Here is a 27,500-nt window from a genome sequence, read left to right on the forward strand (position 1 = left end):
TAAAAATCATGTTTAACTTTTAGAACATTAAAATATATTTAGTATATATTTGCAAAATGGCAATATATTTGAGGTTAATGCTCTAAATGTCCGCCAACAAAATCAAGGGAGATAATTCTGCTGGTCAAATGTAAATTGTTATTGAGCTTTTCTTTCAATTTCACCCAAACTTTAACTCAGCTGTTCTGTTTTACTACAACTAGAATATATGACACTTGCAGCTACATCCATCCAACATACAAAAATACGTAACTTAACCATACAAATATTATTGTGTTAAAAGATTAAAATGGATTGAAGGTCATTTAAATTATTAATATTCGACACCTTTTCTGCTATACAGGGATGGGCAAACGTAGGTATATATTTGCTTAATTTGAGGTGAACGTTCTTTTCGTTTTTCTATTTCTATTGTATGATAAGAAATAAAACGAACATTCCACTCATTTTAATCAACTATAGACATACTTTTGCTCACCCTTATAAGTGCGTGTGTGCGCGTGCGTTTGAAATGTATGTATATGTATGTATGTGTTTGTGTATGCAAGCATATACACCCATACACACATATTAACTTTCAACGAGGACAAGCATTATTTAAATTAAAAATCCTGGTAAAAAATAAAAGAAATAATCCTAAAACTGCACTGATTTATATTGTTGTAGTTTGTGATGGTCATTTTATTTATTTATTTATTTATTTTGCCAATTAAGCACACGCACTATATATTTTTTATTCGCCCGTTTATCACTGTTATTATCATAATAATACAAAAATAAGAATAAAATAGAATAAATGCAGCTAGATTCAATCATCACGAAGTCACACACTGACATACAACCTAACAACTTATGTTCTTCTGTTGTTACTAAGAAACAAACCCAAGCAAATGAAAAAAAAAAAGAAACAAAAACAGATAAGGAAAATAAGGCAATAATGTGATAACAAACTCAGAATCTTAAAATAACAAACACAAAAATAACAAATTTAGAATTATTGAGAAGGTCACAGTGGTGTGACGACCATTTCCTGACAACTATGTAATAAAAAAAAACTAAAATTGATGTAAACTATGCGCATGTGTTTTTTGTCAGTATGATTATCCCAGGGAACAACAATATTAGTTTCAGCATGCAGTTTCAGATAAAAATTCTTCAGATGTAATATGTATATGAAAATATGTTAATATATATATATATATATTATTCTTTACCAAGAGCAGCATCAAATTCATCTTGGCTTTATATAGTCTCTGTTAAGTTTAAAATTTTCCTGAGTAACCTAAGTTGAATGGTAGTTATGGTGTACGGTAAGTTATAGTGGTTGGATAGTACGAAGGACTTTTATGGGTTAAATTTGGAAACATGCTAATTGTTAGAACTTATTAATGCATGTAGAGTTGTGTAACTTGGCATATATTTTTCGGTTTGACATCTTTTAAAAGATTGGTGAAATTATTTTCTGAAATTTACCGATATTCGGGACTTGCAGTTGTTTAGTAATGGTAAACCATCGTCCCTATAGAGACCGCCTGAGAGAAACGGAAATTTGCCGGGTAGATTTTTTAAAATATAAAATGGTCAACGATGTCGCTTGTCTCTGGTGAGTCCTTTGATTCATCTAAAAAATTCCCCTCCGAGATATAAGTGCTGGCAGCGTGGTTTGTGGAAGACTAGCAGTCAGTCATGCATATCAGTCTCTCCTCTCCATGCCACCGATGCTCTCCAAGGCAAAGGCAAAGGCCGACACTGCTTGGCACCAGTGGTGCTGCAACTCATTTCAACAGTTGAGTGAACTGGAGCAACATTAATTAAAGTGTCTTGCTCCAGACCACGACACACGGAGCAGTCCAGAAGTCGAACTCACAACCTCATGAGCCATGCACCTTTACAAACACACACACACATACACTCACATGTTAGCACATAAGTGCAAAACAAGGTGGGAAATGGTACTGAAATACCAAGGGCGGAGTAAAATACTAGTTCATTAAAGCTGAAAAATTCCTCAAACTCTTACTCAAAGTTTCGTGTGGCCGTTCACCAGATAGTTATAGTATTACAGAATAATGTAATTGAATAAATTGTGAGTATAGTTCAGTGAATAAAGATTTAGATCTGATTAGACAACTAATTAATTCTTTAAAAAGTGGTGTATGATTGGCTGCACGTTGGGGTACTCTATCGCAGAGCAATAAATATAGACAAAAGCTGAACTGAAAAACACTGTGTAAAAGCAACTGAACAAAATATCCAGAATAAAATAGATTATGTCAAGAAATAGAAATCGCAAATGATAAAAACGAATATAATAGAAGCCAAATAAGTCTTTTAAAATTAAAATTAAGATTAAAAGTTTCATTTGAGATTAAAATAAGTAGACAAATAAAAATATTCTATTAAGAGCAAAAGAGAAGGGAAGAAATGAGATAAGAGAAATGTGAAAGAAAATAAAGAGTTTCTCCGTTTTCTTTTCTAATTTCTATCTCTTTTCTTTCCTTCTCTTTTCCTTTTATTATTAGTGTATTTTTACTTGTTAACTTATTTTAATCTCAACTATAGCTTTTAATCTTTAATTTTAAATTCAATTTTAATTTTAAACTTCTTTCTAGCCAACTTCTATTATATCCTTTTTAATCGTTTACAATTTCTCTTTCTTGAATAATCTATTTTATTTTGTATATTTTTCACTCACTTTTTTTTCGTTTTTGCACAGAGTTTTTCGATTCAACTATTATTTATATTTATTTCTCTTCTACGTTCAACACCCACTTGTGGCCAATTATACTCTTGCATATTTTTGAAAATTAGCAACTCCATCAAACTTAAATGTGTATTCATTTTACTGATAACCACAAATGTTTGCATATACTCACAATTTAAAAAAAATCATTATTCTGTATTACCACAACTGTCTGGTAAATGGTCACATGAAAATCTGAGGGACAGTCTGTGAAGATTTTGTTTGCTTTAATAAAATAAAGTAACCCAGGGGCCTTTCTAAACTCCAGAAAAAAGTAAGTAGTCAATGTCTTCATCAGAAACGTTTCCTGTTGCAAGCTTGGAATAGGTGTACGCCAAGAGCTACGTACTTCGTCAAGGTAGGAACCAATGTAAGGGAAAGGACCCGATCCCGCCTGAGACCCTGCCTTCAGAGTTCATTTTTGGATATACGCTTTGTTTACAAAACTAACCAAGACGTTTTCCTCCGTCCAGTTGTAGAGAGGTTATGTGCCTCTGGCCATTTGAGTTTGTCGTGTCGTGTATACAACTAAACGCTTTACACGTGCGAAACCAAAGGTCACTCTTTGACGGGCTATGACAATCAACCTTCTAAATATGTATGTGTTTGTGTATTTACGGGCGGCACTTTGGGGTCTCCTGTAGACAATATTTGTTTTTTGTGAGGTCCGAGTATTCCCCATTTGAAGCAATGCATCGGTCCAGGCACATTTTTCACTTTTCGAAGCAGTCCCGCAAATTTTGCAAAACGATGGCTTTTAACACTGTCGTTTTTTTTTTCTTCACCTCTTCCACATGTGCAAATTCCGTAGCACCAGCTTTCGTTACCAGGGATGACCTTCGAAAAAAGGTTCGAATCAACTTCCAGTTGTTCTTTCAGTTCACAACCCGCATTTAGTCGTGACTTCTTTTGATCTTCTGTAAGCAAGCGAGGCACAAACTTGCAGCAGCTCTTTTCATTTGCAATTCTTCACTCAAAATTCTTTCACAAAAGCTCCAGGACACACCAGTCATATCAACAAGTTCGTCAGTTGTTCAGTGATGATCCTCCAAGATCAGTTCATGATGTCTTCATTCGCTTGTGAGGTCGACGGTCACCCTGAACGAGATTGGTCTACAAGCGACAAGTGGCCATTTCTTAAGCGTGAAAAGCACTCGTAAACTTGTGTTTTGCTCATGGCAGCCTCCTTGTAAGCTGTTTGAAGTATACAACTGTTTCGGCAGTCATTTTCCCCAGCAGAAATCTGTTCCTTCGTTTCAGCCATTGCGAAAATCGACGAACGGAAGAGAAGCACTGCAAAACAAAGACGCACCACGTGGCCATACGATCTGAATAGACAACGCCGGTTGGCAGACTGATGCCTGATGGTCGCATCAAGTCGCATCTATCAGTGGAAACCCGAACTACAACGGGTATGTCCTACAGAGAACGTTAGTGGTTACCTTTGGATACCCTCGTATATATATATATATATATATATATATATATATATATATATATATATATATAATAGTACAATGATAAATGAGCAAATGCATGTATACATACATATATGCACATACCTACATCTACATGTATATATAGATGCACATCCGGGTACAGGATGTCAAAAAACGTGGAAAAAAGGAACGGGAACATTAAGCACAAAAAAAAACGGACTTTTTTTTACAGACAACAGAATGAACACAGGAAAACAGACAAACCACTTATGGAACTTTTCCTTCATCAGCTATTTCTATTCTAAACTAGGCTCGGAAGAAAATATTTTTAAAAACTCTCAAAGATGTGAATCTAATATAACAAGCAATATTTTAAAATTTTTAATTAAAAAAAAAATCAAATGAAGAGCCTAACATGTATCTGAGGTCAAATTATTCATGCATCACAAGTATGGAAGCAATTGGTGAAGCCGCTTTCGTGTGAAATGCGAATACACACACATCTCTATCTTATATATTAGATGATGCACATGGAGAAATAAAGCATGATATTCTGTTTTAAATAGATACACACTGACACTCACCCGTACATATTCACTGCGTATTACTCAGAAAATATTTTATCTCAAGTCTGTGTCTTTATTTTAATTGGATGTCTTCTCTTTCAAATCCCTCCTTCCTCATCTCTAAACTCTGTTTTCTCCATCACACATTACCAATTATTTCAATCCACCTCAACTTTCATATCTTTCCATTTTCTTTAAGTTCTTTACCTTTCTTGTGTCTTTAATATTATTTATTACATCTTCATAACTAGTTCCTCACCTACCACTTGTCTCCCCCTCAAATTGCTGTTGTTGACACCACCACCAAAACTTCAGCCACTACCAACATCACCATCAAAGGCCAATATTCTCTTACCATTCACCACTACACACTGGTCCACTATCACACTTATCACCACCACCACCAACAGCACCATTACCAACACTTCCACTGCTGACGCTCCTCCCACCACGAATTCCAGCACCACTACCAACAATACCACTTCCACCACCATCACTATCACCGACATTTCCACTACCACCACCATCACAACTACCACCTACCACTACTACCGACACTTCCATCACCACCATCCAAAACTACCACATGACCACCACCACAAACAACAACAACACCACCACTGACACCACTGCCACCATCACCTCCACATTTACCGTTCACTCAATACACAATAACATTGCCATTACATCACTGTAATCGCCATAACCATTCCACCACCATTCTGTACTACCACCAACACCATCACCTACCACCAGTAAAAACAACACCATCATCATTTAGATGATTTTTTTTTCTAGGCAGCAGCTTTATAAAAAGTTGTTTACATATCTGTCCATACATAATTATTTGTTATTTCTGTACTGACCACTAAGAATCTTCTCCATCACCACTATCCGAGCCAGCAACAACTTCTCTAACATATCCACCACTACAGCTACCACTATCACTACTACAACCACGCTGTTATCACCACTGCCGCCACCACCACCACCACCACCACCTTAACAGGTATCACGGCTATTGCTGCCACTACTACCGCCACTATGATTATCACAACTACGACAGCTGCTGCTGCCACCACCACAACCGCAGCTAACATCATCAAACCACCGCTACCTCTTCTACCACCAATACGACTGCTATCAACACCATACCACCACCGACCATTCACCCAACCAATCAGCCTGTTAATTTGCCAACTGACCACCATAGCAACAGTAATACCAATAGCAATAGATGCAGCATTATTAAAAGTAGTAGTAGTAGTAGTAAGTGTTGTTTTGGTGGTGGTGGTGGTGGTGGTAGGAGCGATAGTAGACAGACGTGGCAGTAATAGAGTTAGGGGTTTCAGGGGTAGTGGTGATAGTGTGTGTGTGTGTGTGTGTATATATATATATATATATATATATATATATATATGTATGTGTGGGCATGGCTGTGTGGTAAGAAACTTGCTTCCCAACCACATGGTTCTGGGTTCATTCCCAAGTGAATACTACTATAGTTTTGGGCAGACCAAAGCCTAGTGAGTGGATTTGGTTGACTGAAACTGAAAGAAGACTGCCATATATATATATATATATATATATATATATATATATGTGTGTGTGTGTGTGTGTGTGTAAATGTTTGTGTATCTGTGTTTGACCCCTCACCATCACTTGACAACCGATGTTGGTATGTTATGTTCCCATAAAAAAAAAGTACTAGGCATACAAAGAATAAGTCCTGGAGTCGATTTCTTCGACTAAAAGCAGTGCTCTAGCATGGCCATGGCTAAATGACTGAAACAAATAAAAGAATAAAAGAATATATGCACATATATATACATATATGCATGTGTATATAAGATTGCATCAAACAAGCCATATATAATAGTAGCTTATAAATGCTTGAGAGAAAGGTGCAGGCATGACTGTGTGGTCAGAGGTTTGCTTCCCAACAACATGGTTCCAGGTTCAGTATCACTGCATGGCACCTTGGGCAAGTGTCTTTTATTATTGCATTGGGCTGATCAAAGCCTTGTGAGTGGATTGTGTTGTCGGATATATTTATGTGTGTGTGTATGTGTGTCTTTGTGTTGGTGTTGGTGTATTTACATCCATGCAGCTTAATAGTTTGGCCAAAGAGACGAAGAGAAGAAGTACTAGGCTTTAAATAGTAAAAGAACAAGTATTGCGGTTGATTTGTTTGACTAAAAGTCTCCAGGGTGGTGCTCCAGCATGGTCACAGTCTAATGCCTGAAACAAGGAAAAATAAATGGTGTGTGTGTGTGTGTATGGGCATGTATGTATATATGTATGTATGTGTTTGTATGTATGTGTATATGTGTATATATATATATATATATATATATATATATATATATATATAGAGAGAGAGAGAGAGAGAGAGGGAGGGAGAGAAAGAGAGGAGTGATTCACACACATGTATTAACTTTGTGGAAACAAACTGAAACAAAATGGGCTTCATATGTAGTACTCAATACAAAATACATGTGAAGTGTTTCATATATATTTTAAAGTTTGCACAGTAATAATTTCCCAGTTCCTCATCAAGTACACTTGACAAAGTTCTATTTATTTTGTGATACTGGGTAAGTTTTTCCTGTCATCAGATATCTCCAAGAATGCAGTAAACCAGGGAAGTAGCATCACGCTTGTCTTTATATTTGAAGGAGTATATGTGTTATGTAAATCTTCCCTTGAAATCTTTGGCTGTTACACCCATGTAATGATTTGTGATGCCATTACATGGTGTAAGGCTGGCATAGATAATGGATCTTGATAGGCAAGAACATCTAAGTGAGCAGTTAGTAGGATTTAGTGATTGTGTAGGCATGTGATGGCTTGTTTTATAGTGTGCCTTGTTGGAAGCAATTGTATCCAAGCATGAGTAACTAACTTTGATGTCATGGAAATCAAACAGTTCAATGTGTATAGGTTCTTAAGAAATACTCTCCAATTAATGCTAGGAAGTCCTTAGCTACGCTAGAGGAAATATAAATTGAATGGAGGATTGTGTGTGCGTGCGTGTGTGAGTGTGTGGGGGAGGGAGAGAGAGAGAGAGAGAGAGAGAGAGAGAGAGAAAGAGTTAGTGTATGCTTCTGTCACCTTGTCTTGTCATAGAATGTTAAGTGCAAACAGAACAATACTATCATACAACCAGTGTTGACTGATTGCAATCTTCATGAAAAAAGGACAAAGGGAAGTGAGGTAGGTGATGGGAAAAGCATCCAGTCACAGAAAATCTGCCTCAGCGAATCCTATTTGACCTATGCAAGCATGGAAAAGTAGATGCTCCAGTGATAATAGTACTGATAATAATTTTTGATTTATATATTTTTTATTCATATACACTTATAATCAACAGTGAAAATGAGTACTCAACACTGCTTTGGTGGAAAAATATTCTTTATTTGTGAGTTACCATTGGTTTCATGCCAAACGAGTTTTCTCAACAATTATATAGCCTGCCGCATGGAAATCATCCCTATCTTGGATGTGGTGCAGACATGGCTGTGCAGTTGAGATCTTTGCTTCCCAAGTATATGTTCTTGACCTCAGTTTAAGTATGATTGCATGGCACTTTGGGCAAGTCTTTTACAAGCCTTGTGTGTTGATTTGGTGGATATGAACTAAAAGATGTCTATTGTATATATATATGTATGAATATGCATGTGTGCGTGTGTGTATGTTTATGTGTATATGTGTTTGAGTGACATCATCATCATACAAGCAAGGTTGCAAAATATTCCTTAGAGACAGGTGAAGGTTGTCAACAGGAAGTCTGTAGTGTATCTGTCACGATGAATTCTGTCTGACCCATGCAAGCATGTAAATAGTGGACATTAAATGATGTTGATCACATACAGACATACACACAAACATATACATATGCACACACAGACATATATACATGTAAGTGTGTGTATGTGTGTGTATATATATATATACACAAATACATACATATATAAATATGCATATATATTTATATACATGCATGTATATATACATACGTATGTATATATATATATATATACATACATATATATATGTATATATATATGTGTATATATATACATATATATATATATATATATGTGTGTGTATATATATATATACATATATATACACGTGTGTGTATGTATATATATATATATATATTTGTATAGTCATAGATATATATGTGTTTCTGTAGATATTTACACCCATGTAATATAACCACATACATACAATGAATACAAGTGCATACATACATATACATATATTTTTGTTACCATGCCAACTAGAATTTTTATGTACATAATTTCTTTTTACTACATCAAAGTGATTGCTGCCATTTTTCTTCATTTCTCCACTTCTTACACACTCCTTCCCCCCTCTACCTCTCTCTCTCTATGTATCTATCTATCTCTCCCACCCCCTCTCTATTTCTTTGTCTGCCTTTCACCCTGACTTGCCTTCTCACTCCACCTATTTCACTCACTCCACTTTCACCCTTTCACTGAATTCTTCATTTCTGATTGGTTTTTACAGCACCCTCTATTGCTTTTGTTATAGGTAATTGTTGTCAAGTTGGAAAAGAAAGAATACCTGGTTAATATGGAGAGGCAGGATACGTGTACTGAGATGATGTTTGTTGCTGTTGTTGTTGTTGTTATTATTCGAAGGTTGTGGTGGTATTGCTATTTATGTTTGGGTGTTGCTGGTTACAGGTGGGTGACATGATGGTGTTGTTGGTTTTTGTAGTGCTTTTGTTAGTGTTGTTGATATCTGTGACCAATATAGCAGTGATGGCATTACTGTTTCATTCTTTTATTCTGTAGCTTGTTTCAGTCATTTGACTGCGGTCATGCTGGAGCACCACCTTAAAAAGTTTTTTAGTTGAAGAAATAAACCCTAAGACTTACTCTTTGCAAGCCTAGTACTCGTTCTATCAATCTATTTGGCTGAACCGCTAAGTTATGGGGACATAAACGCACCAACATCGATTGTCAAGTGATGGTGGGGACAAACACAGACACACATACACACACGCACACAGACTCACACACACATATATGACGGGCTTCTCTACTATATCCCCTCACGAGGATTTGGTTGGTCCAAGGCCATAGTAGAATACACTTGCTCAAGGTGCCATGCAGTGGGACTGATCCTGGAACCATGTGGTTGGGAAGCAAAAATGCAACAATGTTAATGTGAGTTTAAATTATAGTCTTCAAACCAAATATGGTCGTTTTCCTTCTAGTGCTGACTTAAGCTGCTCGCAGCAGATCTCCTTTGGTGTCGTTTGATTTGGGTGTAAAAGTTCAAAGTGGACTACACCTTTCATATCCCACCAAGCAGACAACAACACCTTACATGGGTGAAGACCTTCTTTAGCCTGGGGTGCCAGTGTTTCTCCTCTCCCTACCCACTGTCTTCGGTGCTTGACATTTTTATAGAGAACCAATTTCTCATCACCAGTCATTATTCACTAAAAAAAAAAAAAAAAAAAGGAATTCCTGAGACATAGCAGCAAAGAAGAGCACACTTTCATTCTCTGCATGTGATCATACTTGAAAAGTTCATGAGGAACCCATTGACCCAATTTGCTGACATTTCTGATAGCACACAGGTGTCAATGAATGGTTGAATGATCAAATCCTAGCTTCTCTGCTAGTTCCTCAACAGCTATGATGAGATTTTGTTCCACCAGGGTTGCAGGACGTCCTCGTTGAGCTCTACAGATCTTCCAGGATGTGGCTTGTATTCTTGGCTGTAGTTTCAGTCTCTGAATTTCTGGAACCACTGTTGAAATTTGCTTACACTTATAGTCTGATTCCCATATACTGCATTAATATTCCTTACACTTTTCATTGCTTTTATTGAACTCATAAAGCAAAATACACCAAATATGCTACTTTGTCATTTCCCTTATAGCTTTGAAAATCGTGCACTAAAAATAAGGACAAAATAAAATTAACACCTATTTTTATAACAAGTTGATACAGGTAGTTTATCCCATCCCCCTCTGACTTTTACTTCATGTCATAGAAAAAATGCATTATTTATGGGATGACCGAATATATATATGGATGTATATGTGTATCTATATATATATGTATATCTATCTATCTATATATGTATGTATTATGTATGAATGTGTGTGTGTGTGTGTATATATATATATATATATATATGTATGCAAATATGTTCTATTACTTTTTTCAGGAATTTGACTGCAGCCATGCTGAACCACCAATATATATGTATGTCTGTATGTGTGTATCTATGTATGTATATATGTAGTCTCTTCTATTTTGTAATTATTATAAATCTTCCACTGAGGAGGGATTCAGTTTCCTACAAAGATACAAGACTCCATCTTTGGGATTTGGTTAACAGAGACAAATTCACATTTGGAACTTGAGAATAGTCTTGAATATGTTTACTGTTCCACTCATAGATTGCACTTGTAATGTACGAATCAGCCAGTCAATTTCTCTTTCTGAAAATCCCAGGTTATCCTTTAAGCATTTACTAACAAAACCTAGTGCTCGAATTATTATTGGTATGAACATGAAATCATAGTCTGGATATAGAAGCTGGAGGTTTCGAAGCAGTTGTCCAAAGATATCCTCTTTTTCTTTGATTTTCAAAGAGATATTTATATCTGCAGGGCAGCTAACCACCATGATGGTACATAGCTCTACCCCTCTTTTGTCAGGCCAGAAATTGTACTTAACAAGATCTCACACGCTTTATATGCATCTAGTTGGTTATGCAAAGGGCTTCAAACTTCATTTCATCGAGTTTTTAGATAGATTTATCTTTAGAGGATTAGGGGCTTCTCTTCACATTTCGCTTGCTTCTTGGTGAGAAGGGTAATTTTTCATTTTTCTAATGGCTCAGTGGTTAGACCATCGGCCTCACAATCATCAGGCAGTGAGTTTGATTCACAGACCAAGCTGTGTGTTGTGTTCTTGAGCAAGACACTTTATTTCACATCGTTCAAGTTCACTCAGCTATAGAAATGACTTGTGATGTCATTGGTGCCAAGCTGCATCAGCCTTTGCCTTTCCTTTGAACAACATTGGTGGCATAGAGAGAGGAGGCTGGTATGCATGGGTGACTGCTGGTCTTCCACAAACAACCTTGCCCGGACTTGTGCCTTTGAAGGGGACTTTTAAGATGCAACCCCATGGACATTCATGGCTGAAGCAGGTCTTTACCTTATATTACTTCTATAGGAATAATATAGAAAAATAAATTACTTCTATATTACTTTTTTTCTCCCAAAGATTGGCACTTTATTCAAGAACACTACAAAAAAATAAAAGGTAAATTTGAGCATGGCAGGATTTGAACTCATAGCTCAGAGATACTACTGTAAGGCATTGTGTCTGAAACATCAACAACTTTGCTGATTCCCTGCCTACTACAATGTACAAGTTGAACAGTGACAACAACAACAACAACAACAGCTACGATGACATCAACCAGAACAACAACAATAACTAGAACAACAGCAGCAAAAATAGCAGCAAGCACCACAATAACAATAACAACAACGACAGCGGCAATGTTATAAGAATAGATACACCATCATCATAGTCTGGCAGTGATACCAAGTCTAAGACCAACCTATTTCTTTTCAAAATTTTAACTGTCCAATAGCAGTGGTTCATTCTGAAGAAATAGGAGGGCAGAAGATTTTTATTTTTAAGCAACAGAATCAAAATTAACCAATCAGTAGAGTTGGCAGTAATGTGAAAGCAGAGGGATGGCTTCATAAGAATTTTTAATTCTGATTTCTCCAAACTTTTAGCAGAGAAAAAAAAAAATGAGGAAAGATAAAAAAAAACAAAACAGATCAATAGCCATAAATAAGCCAAAAAATATTTGTATTCATGGACAAGGTTCTTATTCAATGTTCGCACACATATTCACACACATGCACAGAGACACACAGATTTGATTTATATGTGTATGAACATATACTAGTGCACACACACACATATATATATATATATATATATGTATGTTTGTGTGTGTATGAATGTATAAATGCTATATATATGAATGTATGAATGTATAAATGATATATATATATATATATATATATATATATATATATGTGTGTGTGTGTGTGTTAATGTATATGAGTACATATACATAAACATCACAGGCACATACACATATATAAATACATGCATATAGATGTAAACATTCATATGATATATATACATATATATATGCACATACAAAAATGTTCATGTGTGTGTGTGTGTGTGTTTATATATATACACTCACACACATATATATGCATATATGGATGTATATATATATATATTGTATATATATGTAGATATACACATATGTATGCAGTATTTCATATGCTTATATTGATATATCCCTACATAAATAAAACCATAATATTCCTTTCTTTCTTTTTTTTCTTTTTTTTTGCTTTCCTTTTCATTCAACTCAAATTTTCCCTTTTTTCTCTCAAAAAATCTCTTTGCATCACACAAGATGCAATAAATGTAATTAAGAAAAATGTTTTACAAACGATAACATGTTATTTCTGTAAGCTAATTATTTTCACCCGATTGTTGAACGAAAGGAAATTTCTTTTATGATGATTCCGCTTTTCTTAAATTTGGGAAGTATTTTCATTTGATCCAATTTCGTTGTTGGAAATGATTGCTTCTTTATTTGTTTGTTCATTGTATTTTTTTTTTTTTTTTTTTTACTAATTTGTTGTTTTATTTGGTATTGTTGTGTTGTTATTAGTTTGTAGTTTTCCATTTTATTTTCTTCATATCTACTTCTGATGATTTATTTATATTAACACAATCATTTCAATAAATGCACATGCACATATGTGCATACCCATGTGCACAATACAGGCATATAGACACATCTCTTTCTCTCTCACTTCCCATCATTTCCTTTTTTATGTGTACATCCATCCATCCATACATACATACATATATATATATATATAAATATATACATACTTACATACATACATACACATATATTACATATACACATGTATATATATATATATATATATATTCATACATGTATACATACACACACATATATATATTTATACATATATATACTGAAGCTTTGTCAACATCATCATCCATCTTCATTAGCCTCATCTTTTCTCTTTACTTTCCTCCACTAGCATGATACTTTTACAAGGCTGTGTTTTACCACCTGATGCCCCTCTTCGCACAAACCATTTTAGCCACGTCTTTCAATATGATTCAATGATATTTAATGAATACAAGACTGCATTGTACTCCTATCTCTTCCATAGTAAGGATTCTGTGATTTAGTGTCCTTCCTAACACCAACCATTCCAGAGTATGTTGGCTGCTTTTTATCATTGCACCAGCACTAGTGAGGTTACCATCTATCTTGCTCGATTAAAGAGTCATCTTCACAGAATGGGGATGAATTGGGGAAGGTAGTGACTTATGTTAGATGTTGTGAGGTCAAAGTATGATATTAGAGACAGAAACAAGTTTCTTGCTTGGAGGAGTTACATAGTTACATCATATTATATAAGGGTGGGTATAATTAAAGCTGAACCAGAAAAGTAGACACGATAGCAATGAGTTCTCAGGATGTGCCCTCAAGGTACAAAAGATAAACAGAATACAGTGTGGGGACAAACAATCAGCAAGTGTGGTTGGGTGGAGATTTGCAAGGGTGTGGGAGAAGAGTGAAAGGGGTTAAAAAGGGAGTTAGGAATGATTGTAATAACTAGGGATCAAGGATAGAGAGGTAAATATAAAGTTGGAAGGAAAGGTGATAAGAATAAGGGATTGATGTCAATGAAAATGACTCAGGGAAGAGGAAGTTATTACTGGCAGTATAGAAAGGCTGAAGACCAGTAGATTAATAATAATGATAGACTGATGAAGGTTGGGAGATAGGGAGATAGCAGGTGGAGGTATCTTCAGTTAGTTATCAGGACAATGATGATGATGATCAACACCATCATCATCATCATAATTTTCCTCCTCTTCTTCCTCCCCTTTCTTCTCATCATCATTGTCACCACTACCGCCAGCATCATCATTATTATGTTTTATGTTCGCTTTTTCGCCCCACTGGTTTGGACTGAAGAAGGCTTCTTTCAAGCATTATTCAACAGCTGGTTGCTGTAAAGGTGCTTTATTTTTCCAGCTCTAAACACATCAAACTACACCAGACTTCTGGACATATAGTATATGGGCAACGTAAACAAACACTGCCATTGCCCAAATGACCTCAACACTAAAACACACACAAACAAACAACCACACACATATACACACACAGCCATACACCTATACAAATACAGACACACGCTCATACATACACACATGTAAATCTTCTTGATGCTGGTAATAGGAACTTTTACTCCATGTTGCAGTAATGTTGATACATCATCGTTGTTGTTGGCACTCCGTCGAGGGTTCTAGTTGATCCGATCAACGGAACAGCCTGCTCATGAAATCAACGTGCAAGTGGCTGAGCACTCCACAGACACATGTACCCTTAACATAGTTCTCGTGGATATTCAGCGTGACACAGTGTGACATGGCTGACCCTTTGAAATTACAGGCACAACAGAAACAGGAAGTAAGAGTGAGAGAAAGTTGTGGTGAAAGAGTACAGCAGGGTTCGCCACCATCCCCTGCCGGACCCTCGTGGAGCTTTTAGGTGTTTTCGCTCAATAAACACACACAACACCCAGTCTGGGAATCGAAACCATGATCCTATGACCGCGAGTCCGCTGCCCTAACCACTGGGCCATTGCGCCTCCACGATACATCATCATTTCAGCTTTATTCTTGCTATGGTTATTGTTATTGTTGCAGTTGATATTATTGTTGTTGCTAGAGTTTCCACTGTTATATTTTTGGCAAAAATCATACTTTGTTGCGACAAGTTTGTTAAATTTCAATAATTCCTTTATATATGTATTTATTCATTTTAATTATTCAACATAATGATTATAATGTGTGTGTGTGTGTGTGAGAGTAATTATTTTATTTATTTCTATTATTTTCTTACGTATTTTATTTAGTCATTTTATTTCTATTATTATTTAATTTAATTTAATAATCATGTTTATTTTGTGTAATTATTCGTTAATCTGTTTTTCTTTTTGTTAATTCAGAGGGCAATGGGTCAAGCATGGAAGAGTGGACGTTAGAATGATGATGATGATGATGGGGGTGCATACATGACAAGGTGGTTAAGAAGTTCACATCACAGTCAAGTGATTCATCATCATCATCACCACCACCACCACCAACAACAACAACAACAACAGCACCATCACCAACACAACCACCAACACTTTCATCATCATGACCATTATAATTTTTATATCTACTTTCCATGCCAACATGGAATGGTCAAGTTGTCATTGTCCGAGTCATCAATTCATATTTGGTACTTACTACCGCGACAGATAAGTTGACTGGCTACAGAACGTTCATATATTTCATCTTTGGTTTTGTTTCTCTTATTAGATGCTCTCCATGTCACCAGTCATTTCGATTAGATAAGTACCAGTTATGCACTGGGGTCCATATAATCGACTTTATCCGTTTGTCTGTCCTTGTTTGTCCCCTCTGTGTGTAGCCCCTTGTGGGCAGTAAAGAAATAAGAATAAGTGCTAGGCTTACAAAGAATTAGTCCTGACATCGACTTGTTCGACTAAAAGCGCTGCTCCAGCATGGCCAGTCAAATAACTGAAACAATTAAAAGAATTAAAAGGATATAGTACACAGAAACATGTACTAGGTTTGATATATCCTTCTAATGAGCCTTAAAAGTTATGCCCCAGCATGGCGATAATTCAATGAATGAAACTAGTAAAAAGACAGAATAAAAATAAATTTGTTTTATTTTACATATTTATGTTTTATTTTATTTATAAATGCTTTTATTGCAATTTATTTTAATTCATTATCTTGTTACATATTTATTTATTTTAAATTGTTTATTTAATTTTTATTTATTTATTTACAATTATTTATTCAATTTTTGAAGATTATTTTGTCATGTTTTAAATTTGCAGGAAATTAACAATCAAATATATTATTTTCGTTCCCAAGCTAATACGACACTCCCTTTAATTAGTTCCACCACACAATGAACACACACTACATATACCACCACACCACTTCAATGAACACCCCCTTCCAGCACTGCTACTACATCACCACTACCACCACCACCACTGTCATGAACATCCTCCTCTTCATTATCATCATTATTGTTGTAGTTATCATGGTCATCATCGCCACCACCACTACCGCACCACTATCATCATCATTGTCATCATCATTTTCTTCATCACTATCGTTATCATTGTCATCATCATTATCATCATCATCATTACCTGTATCATCACTGTCATTGCTATAGTCATCATCATCACCATCGTAGGCATCATTATCATCATCATCATTGTCGTCGCTGTCATCGTCGTCATCATCATCGTCCATATCATCATCATCATGATTGTCAGCCTCATTATCATCATCATCATCACCATCATTGTTGTCGTCGTCGTCGTCATCATCATCACCATCGTCCATATCATTATCATCGTCGTCATAGTCATCATCGTTGTTGTTGTTGTCCTCATCATCATCATCATCCACATCATCATCGTCATTGTTGTCATCATCATCACCATCGTAGGCATCATTATCATCATCATCATTGTCGTTGCTGTCATCGTCGTCATCATCACCATATCATTATCATCATCATCGTCGTCATAGTCATCATTATCATCATCATCGTCGTCATAGTCATCGTCATCATCATCATTATTGTTGTTGCCATGACCCCTTTTAAACCACATCCATCCCGCTCCCATTAAAAACATCTTGAAAATAAAACCTTGACTATTTTTTTGGTAATCATTATTCACAACAAATTTACGATTGAAGTTCCTCTTGTAGTGTTTTCCTTTGCTGTTGGTGATTATGTTGTTGTTACTGCTACAATTACAGTTGTCATTGGTGATGATTATGCTGGTCTTTTTGTGAAATTTCCTTCTAATTGTCAATATTCTTGTTGTTGCTGAAGTTGATACTGACCTTGTTTTCACTGTTGTTGTTGTTGTTATTATTTCTGCTGAGGTTGTTTGTTGTTGATGTTGTTGCTGTCGTTATTACTGCAGTTGTTATTGTGTTAAATCACCAAATAAACCCCGAACATATAAAAAAACGTCAAATACTTTACTAATAATTGCTATTGCTGTTGTTGTTGTTGTTGTGATTTTGATTCTTGTGAGTAATATAGTGCATTAGTGTATTTCTTTGTTGTTGTTTTTTTATTGTTTCTAAAATTCTTATTGTTGTTGAAGAAGCCATCAACTCCATCTCTGATAACACAACAACAACGATAGTAACAGTGGTGGTGGTGGTGGCATTATGATGATACTGATGACGACAATGATGATGATGATGGGGTATCATATTTCTTTTACTTTGCACTCTTTGGAACTCTCTTATGTTTGATAATCTTACTTCCTTAAAGTTATATAATCCATTGATGACCACCTTCTTCGTTTGTACAACTTTCAATATCAGCTCATCCCAATACACGATGTACAGTTTCAATCACAGACGGATCAGGTGTAACTCTTCATATTCTTTTGTGTTTTCAGCCCAGGCCATGCTGGAGCACCGCCAGTGTAATCGCCTTTTCACTGGCCAATTGGCTTTTGGTAAAGGAGACAGTTTGGCTGACACTGGTGCCCTCTTCTGAGCTGCCTGTTTTGATGTTGGTTTATCTGGGACCTTGGATATATGCCTCTTTTTTTCGCTTCTCATAGTAGTGTTGAGTATGTTTTTTTATTTCTTTATTGCCCACAAGGGGCTAAACATAGAGGGGACAAACAAGGACAGGCAAAGAGATTAAGTCGATTACATCGACCCCAGTGCATAACTGGTACTTAATTTATCGACCCTGAAAGGATGAAAGGCAAAGTCGACCTCGGCGGAATTTGAACTCAGAACGTAAAAGCAGACGAAATACCACTAAGCATTTCGCCAGTCGTGCTAACATCTCTGCCAGCTCGCCAGTGTTGAATATGTTTCTCTCTCATGTGTTTTATCACACTCCAACATTGACAGTGCTACAGTATATGGTTGCATCGGAGCTTTAAGTTCAACATTCAAAAGATATGATGTTACTTCTCTTCTCAACAGTCTTCAGCTTGTCTTTGAAACATTTCCATCAGGAACAAACAATGATGTAGCTTGTGCACCTGAGCCCTATATTAGTGCACTTGAGCCTTCTAAACAACAATTCCTTTCATATTTAAATCCACAAACAGTACACCTGATGGCCTTTACTTCTTTTGTTTTGCCTAGTTGTCGTACACTTGAGCCCTGTATATCCCTCTTTACTTGTTTCAGTCATTTGACTGCAGCCATACTGGAGCACCCGCCTTTTAATTGAGCAAATCGACCCCAGAACTTATTCTTTGGAAACTTAGTACTTATTCTATTGGTCTCTTTTTGCCGAACCGCTAAGTTGCAGGGATGTAAAGATACCACCATCGGTTGTCAAGCAATGCTGGGGAGACAAACACAGACATACAAACATATACACACACATACATATATATATATATATATATGACAGGCTTCTTTCACTTTCCGTCTACCAAATCCACTCACAAGGCTTTGGTTGGCCCAAGGCTATACTAGAAGACACTTGCCCAAGGTGCCACACAGTGGGAATGAACCCGGAACCATGTGGTTGGTAAGCAAGCTACTTACCATACAGGTAGAATCATAAACACGCTGAGCAAGATGCTTAGTGGCATTTCATCTGTCTTTAAGTTCTGAGTTTAAACTTCAACAAGAGTTAACTTTTCCTTTTAACCTTTTGAGGTGGATAAAACGAGTACCAGTTGAGCACTGGGGTCAATATAATCAACTTAGCCTCTTCCCCGAACTTGCTGGTATTGTGCCAAAATTTGTAATCATATTTTTGGTGGGAGAGGTGAGATCTGGCTAGCTTGAGCATAAAGCAGATAGAATTTTGGGGTCAAATATAGCCAATTTAAATGCTAAAGGGTTAATATGGCAGCTGTAAAAGGAGGTTCTTTTCCATGTCCTCCACATTCTCATCTTCCTTCATTAAGGTGGTCTAGTTTAAATGAAACAAAAAGAAAAGCAGGATTAAATATAATTTTGGTTTTGCAGTAGTCCTTATGCCCCAAATACTAAAAGAATTAGAATATTAGGGAAACATTACAGCTGGATTACAAGTATTTAAATTGTGATTAGAACAGCGAACGTTATTTTGTTTTCCTTAAAACCTCAAGGATGAAAATGGGAACGAATGTATTATAGCTTAGAACAATGCCATCTTGAAGCTGGATAATGTGTCTAAGTAAAGATAATTGGATTATGCTTCTGTGTGTACATGTGTTTGTGTGTGTGTGTGTGTGTGTGAGTGAGTGAGTGAGTGAGTGTTTGTGCATGCTTATATAATAATTTATGTTTTCATTGGATTCTTCTGCCATTTTCAAGTTTCACAAATCTTCAATCTAATGGGTCTATAATGGTTAATAATCATCGTAGATTACTGCACAACAGGGTAAACAAACGGTGCAACTCGAAGTAACAGAAGAAAGCATCAGTTGAATAAATATGAATGCACTCTACACCATGTATTCATATATCGTTATATAATTATACAAAATTAATTTTATTTCCTTTCCATTGAGTTCTCAACTTATAACTTCGCATGAAAGAAATATTTTCATCATAACTGCTTAATATTTATTCTTATGGTTAATATATATGTCAGTGGCATCATCATCAGCAGCAGCATTGTTTTAACATTCATTTTTCCAAGTTTGCATGTGGTCAGTACAGTTCAGCGAAGCAGATATTCTACAGCTGGATGCTTCATCTGTCACCAAACTGTACCTGTTTTCACATAAGGCAGTATTTCCCCATTACCAGACATGATTTTGTGGAAGATTGGAAATGAATGACACAGCTTGAAGGTGATATGCATTAAGAACTCTTGCATAATGTCAAAACAAGGACACAACCCCCACACACACACATGAACATACATACACATACACACACAAACGAGTGAGTGGACAAATAAAAGAAAGGGAACTCAACACATTTACCAGGAATTACATGCATTATTTAAAACAGTTTAATTTGGTTTCTGTGTTACTTCCAGTTTTACAGGCTCCTAATAGAGTACAGTTCATTCTTAGGTTTCTGGAATAACCAGTTATTCCAGAAGCCTGAATGAGTCAGGTTTGGCTAAGGGGCCTGGAAAACTTGAAGTAGCACAGAACCAAATCAAACTGTTTTAAATAATACATGTAACTCCTACATGTTGAGCTCCCTTTTTCACTTGTATGTATGTATATATATATGTATATATATATATATATATATATATATATATATATATATATATATATATATATATAAACAAACTGGACCAGGAAAGAAACGTTGCACAAATACTAAATAGAAACTGGTTTATTAACAGATTACCAGAACATTGATTGAAGAGTGCTAATTAAGAAACTGTTCTTTCCTAATGATAAGACATCATTTCCTAAAACATGTTTGAAGTCACATGGTATCATGTGATGAAGGAATGTCCTGGATTCAAAGAGATGAGCTCAATATCTTGTGTGACAAACGTTAGCGTTGATTACCACCCAGCATCTTCTGTACACTGTATGCACCAAACGATTGATGAAGGTCATGGGAATAGCAGCCCACAGTCTGTTAAAATTTGCAGTATGAGTACGGGCATTGTCATGTTGGAACACATGATTCTGACGACGGGCAAAGTATGACACAATGTGAGGCCTCAACACTTGCTCAATGTGACGAGCAGTGGTTACTCCATTTCCCCAGCCTTGGCTGATGTTTTGGAAGCCCACCGATTCAAGTTTCTGCTTGAGTGCAATCCCACCCCATACCATGAAGCTCTGTCCTCCTCATGAGTTTCTCTCCACCACACAGCCATCAGCATGAGATTCACTCCTTCTCCAAACCCTAGCTCTGCCATCTGCCACAGAAATGCAATATCGACTTTCATCAGAGAAGACTACAATCCTCCACTGCTGATATCACCAGTTCTGACATTTTTGAGCCCGCTGCAGACGTGCCCATCGATGGTAATCTGTGAGGATGGAGCCCCTAACTGGACTTCAGCAAGGCAGATCGAAAGATCTCAGCTGGCAACAAACTGTCTCTGCACAAATGGGTCTGTGGTGAGTCTCTATGTCTGCCGAGCAGATTCCATTGCTCTCCAGAATCGGTCCTCCAAGTGCTGTCAGTGCATGTGGTGATCTTGAAGTGCTGTTGTAACCCCTGGTCGGCCACTGCATGGACAATCGTCCTTGTTGTTTGTAGCATTGTGTCATTCCCTCAGCCACTCAATTGTCCAAATACTGCAATCCAAGTCATTAGCAATGACCCATGGATGTTGAACAGCATGGAGACGTCTGATGGCTTGCTCCCTCTGATTTTGTGTCAGTCTTGGCATGCTTGCTGTGTTCGGGAAACGAATGATAGGCTGAGAAATTTTGGTATCTTTTATACACAATGAGTCGATGTTTTTCACGTGCATCATGCTTTTCATAAAGTTGCGTTCACAAGCATTACCTTGATCACAAAAGTGGAGCAAGTTTGAAGCCTGTACATGATCCTTTTGTTTTCAAAAGAGAGTGTTGTGGGTCAGTGACATCTTCCTGATGTCAAATTATCTAGAAATGTGATAAAATCCATATAATCACAACATCATGGGCAAAACAAATAATCTTTTACATTATGACATTTCTTTTGTAGTTCAGTAAATATATATATATATATGTGTATGTATGTATGTATGTATGTATGTATACATATATGTAGATGCAATGGCCTTCTTTCAGTTTCTGCCTGCCAGATCTACTCACAAGTCTTTGGTTAGCCTAGGGCTACAGTAAATGACATTCAACCAAAGTATAATTCAGTGGAACTGAACATGAAACCATGTGGTTGGGAAAGAAACTTCCTAATCACACAGTCATGCCTGCACCTATACACACACACACATGCATACGTATCTATCTATCTATCTACATATTTATCTATCTATCTCTCCTCTCTCTCTATATATATAGAGATAGGTAGATAGATAGATTAGATAGACTAATACACACATAGTTCAAAGATAGATGCATTCAACACACAAATACACACGCATATATAGATATAGACAAATGTACACTCAAACACAGATATATCATATATTTATGGAGACAAACATAGACACTTGAACACACATATACAGTCACAGGCAAGTATGAGATATTTGAGGGAATTGTCACTAACTCCAATTTACATCTCCAAGATACAAGTATTTTTGTGAAATGCTTTCATTCTTTGAATTCCGTTCCAAAGAGAAAGTCTACCATTCTTCAATGGTTCCGCCTTTTGATATTTCACATTTCTTGCTTTAATTATCCAGAATTATATATTTATTTATTTATTCATTATGATTCTGACAATCTTTATGATTATTCTTTATCATTATTATTATTATCATTTTATCTGTTAATGTTATTATTCATGTTGGTTGTTGTTGTTAATAATAATATTTATATTATCAGCATCATAATGCTAAATATTATCATTTGTATTCTTCTTCTTCTGTTGTTGTTATTATTATTATTGTTGTTAGTAATAGTAGTAGCAGTAGAAGCATTCATGTATTAGAATTATTTCTGTTGTTGCTAATATTATTATTGTTGATGTGAATTTTGTCTGCGTCATAATCATCACAATCATTATCATCATTTTAATCATTGTCATTAATACACATCATCATCTTCCTCATAATCATCCCTATTATCTTCACATCCTTATCCTCTCCCTACTGCTCCTCCTCCTCAATCATTGTGAGTATGACTTTCAAAACTGAACAATAGCTGCTACTTTGATTGCACAAAATTATTTGAAATAAGGTGATAGGTATTGAAGAATTTCTGATGATATTTCAATGAGGATGTAACATGGATATCGTTAGATGGAGGAGAGACTGTTAACTGTGAGTGGAGTGACATGAATGAAAAAGATTGGGGAAATAAAGATGCATGAATGGAAGTAGTTTGTGTAAAATAAATAAAAGCTAACTGAATGCATGGTAGTATATATATGTATATATGTGTGTGTGTGTGTGTATGGATATATTGGCTCATTTAGCATTAAGAAAATTTGATAACAAGTCTTCTTCAGAAGATCCTTAAATGTAAATGAAGTTATGAATAATGGCTTATATAATATATCAAGTAAAAATATCTTTCCACTGGAAAGAAAAAGGAAGAAAGTCACCTATGGGAATTGAACCATGTATCTTCCTTCTGCTGTGATGCCACTGGTTCAAAGAGAACTGGTGACTTCACAAGAGAATAAAAAATATATCTACAAATATATATATATGTCTATGTTTGCATGTGTGTGATATGTGTTTGTACCAATGAGTCCTTATTGATTCTTACATGTTTCATTTCTGAGGGTACATTTTTCTCAAGACAGCATAAGACATCAAGCAATGCTTAAATAATTACATTTTCATACATGGAAAATATGCAACAAACTTATAACTCCTGATATCACACTGAAAATTTCCGCATTATTGAATATCTGTTATGAGACTGTTATATTGGTCATAGAAGCACAAAATTCTCCCTGTGAATGGCTATGCATTTACAACATAGAAGCATTGCAACTCACTACATGTTTAACAAAATTAGAAAAGCAGTAACTGACAACACAAAAATCCTCTAACGAATGTATCCTCTCCTCCAAAAAAAAAAAAAAGACTTAATTAGTAAAACTTCTGTGAAAGCTTTGCTTATAGAAAAGTATAAGTCAAAACTCAAGACACATACAAAGCACAAAATTAAAAATGGAAACTACCAATCTTAACAGCAGTTAATTTTTTAAATCCAGAGTTTTTAAATGGAAAAGGACCAGCATTACCGCAGTCCTTTGCAACCCAGTACAAAGCATGTAAAAGCAATTCTTCTATAACTCCATTTTGAGGATGAAGCTGATATATCTTCCACATGTTAACGGACTAAAGGATTTCAGAAGACGAATATTCAAAATAAAACATAAAAGCTTGACAAAAAGATTATGAAAAATCCTTAATAAAAAGAGATTGAACTTGAACATAGTTATGTCTTTAACACAGGCTCACACATACACCTGCTTATTATCCGTTCCTCTATTTATCCATACAATCATGGCTTAGACAGAGGAAGTATTTTAAACAAGATTGTGGTAGTTGGATGCTCTTTCTGTCACAAACCTTTACCCGTTTTTCAAGTAAGGGATATTTTTATTGCAGAGATATTTGAAACTAGGGCGCTATATCCATTCTTCTATTTAACAATACAAGCATGGCTTAGAGAGAGAGAGAGAGGAGGTATTGTAAACAAGATTTTGGTAGTTGGATGCTCTTTCTGTCACAAACATTTACCCGTTTTTCAAGTAAGGAATATATTTATTGCAGAGATATTTGAAAGTACGGAGCTAGTGGACAATTTGTCAACTGGATGTGTTAACAAATCTCGTCAGTTGCAGCCCAGTTATCAACCATTATATCACCACTTATAGATGAACTGTAACCATAGCACAGTACAAATTGTAAACATTCACACATTTATCCATGCACATATATGTAGGTATATTTATACAAGGAACTTCTTTGAGTTTCCATCTGTCAATTCACTCCAAGACATTGGCATGGCTGGGGCTACAGTAGGAGACACTTGCCTTACATGCTGTGTTGCAGGAAAAAATATAAATCTATTGGGTTGAGAAAACCACACAACCATCACTGCAGCATTCAAATCCACAATTTTCAAGTATGCAGGTGTATGCAAAATGAGCTAGTGTTGTCTAACCTTTGTAAAGTTTAATTTTTGATATTTTTAAACTGATAAATTAATTTATAAATTGAAAATTTTCATACTTTAAAATGGATGATTAAAAGTAAAATCTCATACTCAAGTTCATAGTATAGTACAGATCATTGGGCAAGTACTGCTAATCTATTTAATTAGTAATCCAATCTTCTATCCATAAATATACAAATCACAGAAAGAAGTGTCTTGAGATTGTGTAAATCATAGTCAACTTTGACTAAACAGATTTATGATCAAAAGAATTCTAATCATGACCATCTTGTCCTTCCTTGGGCATTATATTAATATTTCTTTCCCTTTTAAAATGTAGCAGAGTGTAATTTTTGAAAGATTTGGGTGGCATAAGTATGTGTACGATACATATACATGCATGCATGCACACACACACACACACACACACACACACACATATATATATATATATATATATATATATATATATATAACTAATTTAGAGATGAACCACCACTCTACAACTCAATCAACTCAGAACCCGTCCAAATCCATGCTGTGAGGCATATACCATCTTAATATATCTAAGATTTTAATCTAAAAATTTAAATTATATAACATATTACATAAATGAATCATATAAATATTAATTTAAAAGATTTAAAAGTCAAATTTATAAATTGGACAGTAAAAATTAATACGATAATATACAGTATGGAAGTATAAATGTAAAAAGTTAGTGCTAGTACATAGACTACGTGTGTTTCATGGCTGAAATAGGACTATATAAAATCATAAGCAAATTCTATCCGAGTTCATTAGAACGGGGAAATGATTCTACTCCCAAAATCAGTCACTCTTCAGGCCAAATCCCTAAGAAAATACCTAAAATCATTCAAGGAATAAACATAAACATGAGAAATAAAAATATATATAAAGAGACAAAATCTGTAAACTAATCCCTACATTAACGGTATTAATATAGTTAAGAGTTGCAATCTAAAAATATTATAGTAAACAAGGTTAAAACATTAAGGAATAAGTAGATAATAGTAAAAAAACATGTGTTAGTGTACAAAGTTACTAAAGGACGGATGTCAATATTGTTTATAAAATAAAAATAAGAAAACATGACTTACCTGCCGGCTGTGAACTGTAAAGAAAACCAAAATGGCTTCGCTATAGAATTTATACTAAAAGGTCACGTGATAAATATGGCGTCTATTACCCAGAAATACATGCGTATTATAATTACTAAAATAATAACGAAAATATCGAAAAAGAAAATCTACCCAAAATAAAAAGTTTCTTGGGGATTAAAAATATCAAAATACTTAAACTCGCAAATTAACGCAGATTAATAACGATACACATACGAAAATGTTATATTACGTAAATAATGCTATGAAGATTAATACTGAAAAGTCACGCGATAAAGATAGCGTCCATTACCAGAGGTAAATAGTGTTATAATTACGAAAATATCGAAAAAGAAAATCTACCTAAAATAAAAAGTTTATTGAAGATTAATAATACTAAAATACTTAAAACTCTCAGATTTACGCAGAATAATAACTATACCAAATACGTAAGTTATATATTACTTAAATAATACTATGAAATGTTGTAAAACACTGCTAATATTATTGTTGAATACTTAAAGTAAAGGTAGTTATATGTTCCAATTTTGTATAATACTATGATGATTAAAGTGTATTCTAAAGATAATTTGATGTATTTTACGCTACTGATCATAACTATAAGTTGGTACCTAATACTATGTTTAAATAAAT

At 35.2% G+C, this 27,500-nt stretch overlaps 1 long non-coding RNA gene across 1 annotated transcript in view; it reads right to left on the minus strand.

The window, feature by feature from the left end:
* Positions 1 to 27,500, minus strand: part of LOC149133533 (uncharacterized) — a 125,753-nt gene that overhangs the window by 21,566 nt on the left and 76,687 nt on the right. Inside the window, exon 2 of the long non-coding RNA XR_016243291.1 lies at positions 26,847 to 26,860. This is a non-coding gene — a long non-coding RNA (uncharacterized LOC149133533). The remainder of the gene's footprint in view (positions 1 to 26,846; positions 26,861 to 27,500) is intronic.

The sequence above is a fragment of the Octopus bimaculoides genome, chromosome 10 (assembly GCF_046866305.1).
Source record: "Octopus bimaculoides isolate indiv1 chromosome 10, ASM4686630v1, whole genome shotgun sequence".
NCBI classification, from domain to species: domain Eukaryota; kingdom Metazoa; phylum Mollusca; class Cephalopoda; order Octopoda; family Octopodidae; genus Octopus; species Octopus bimaculoides.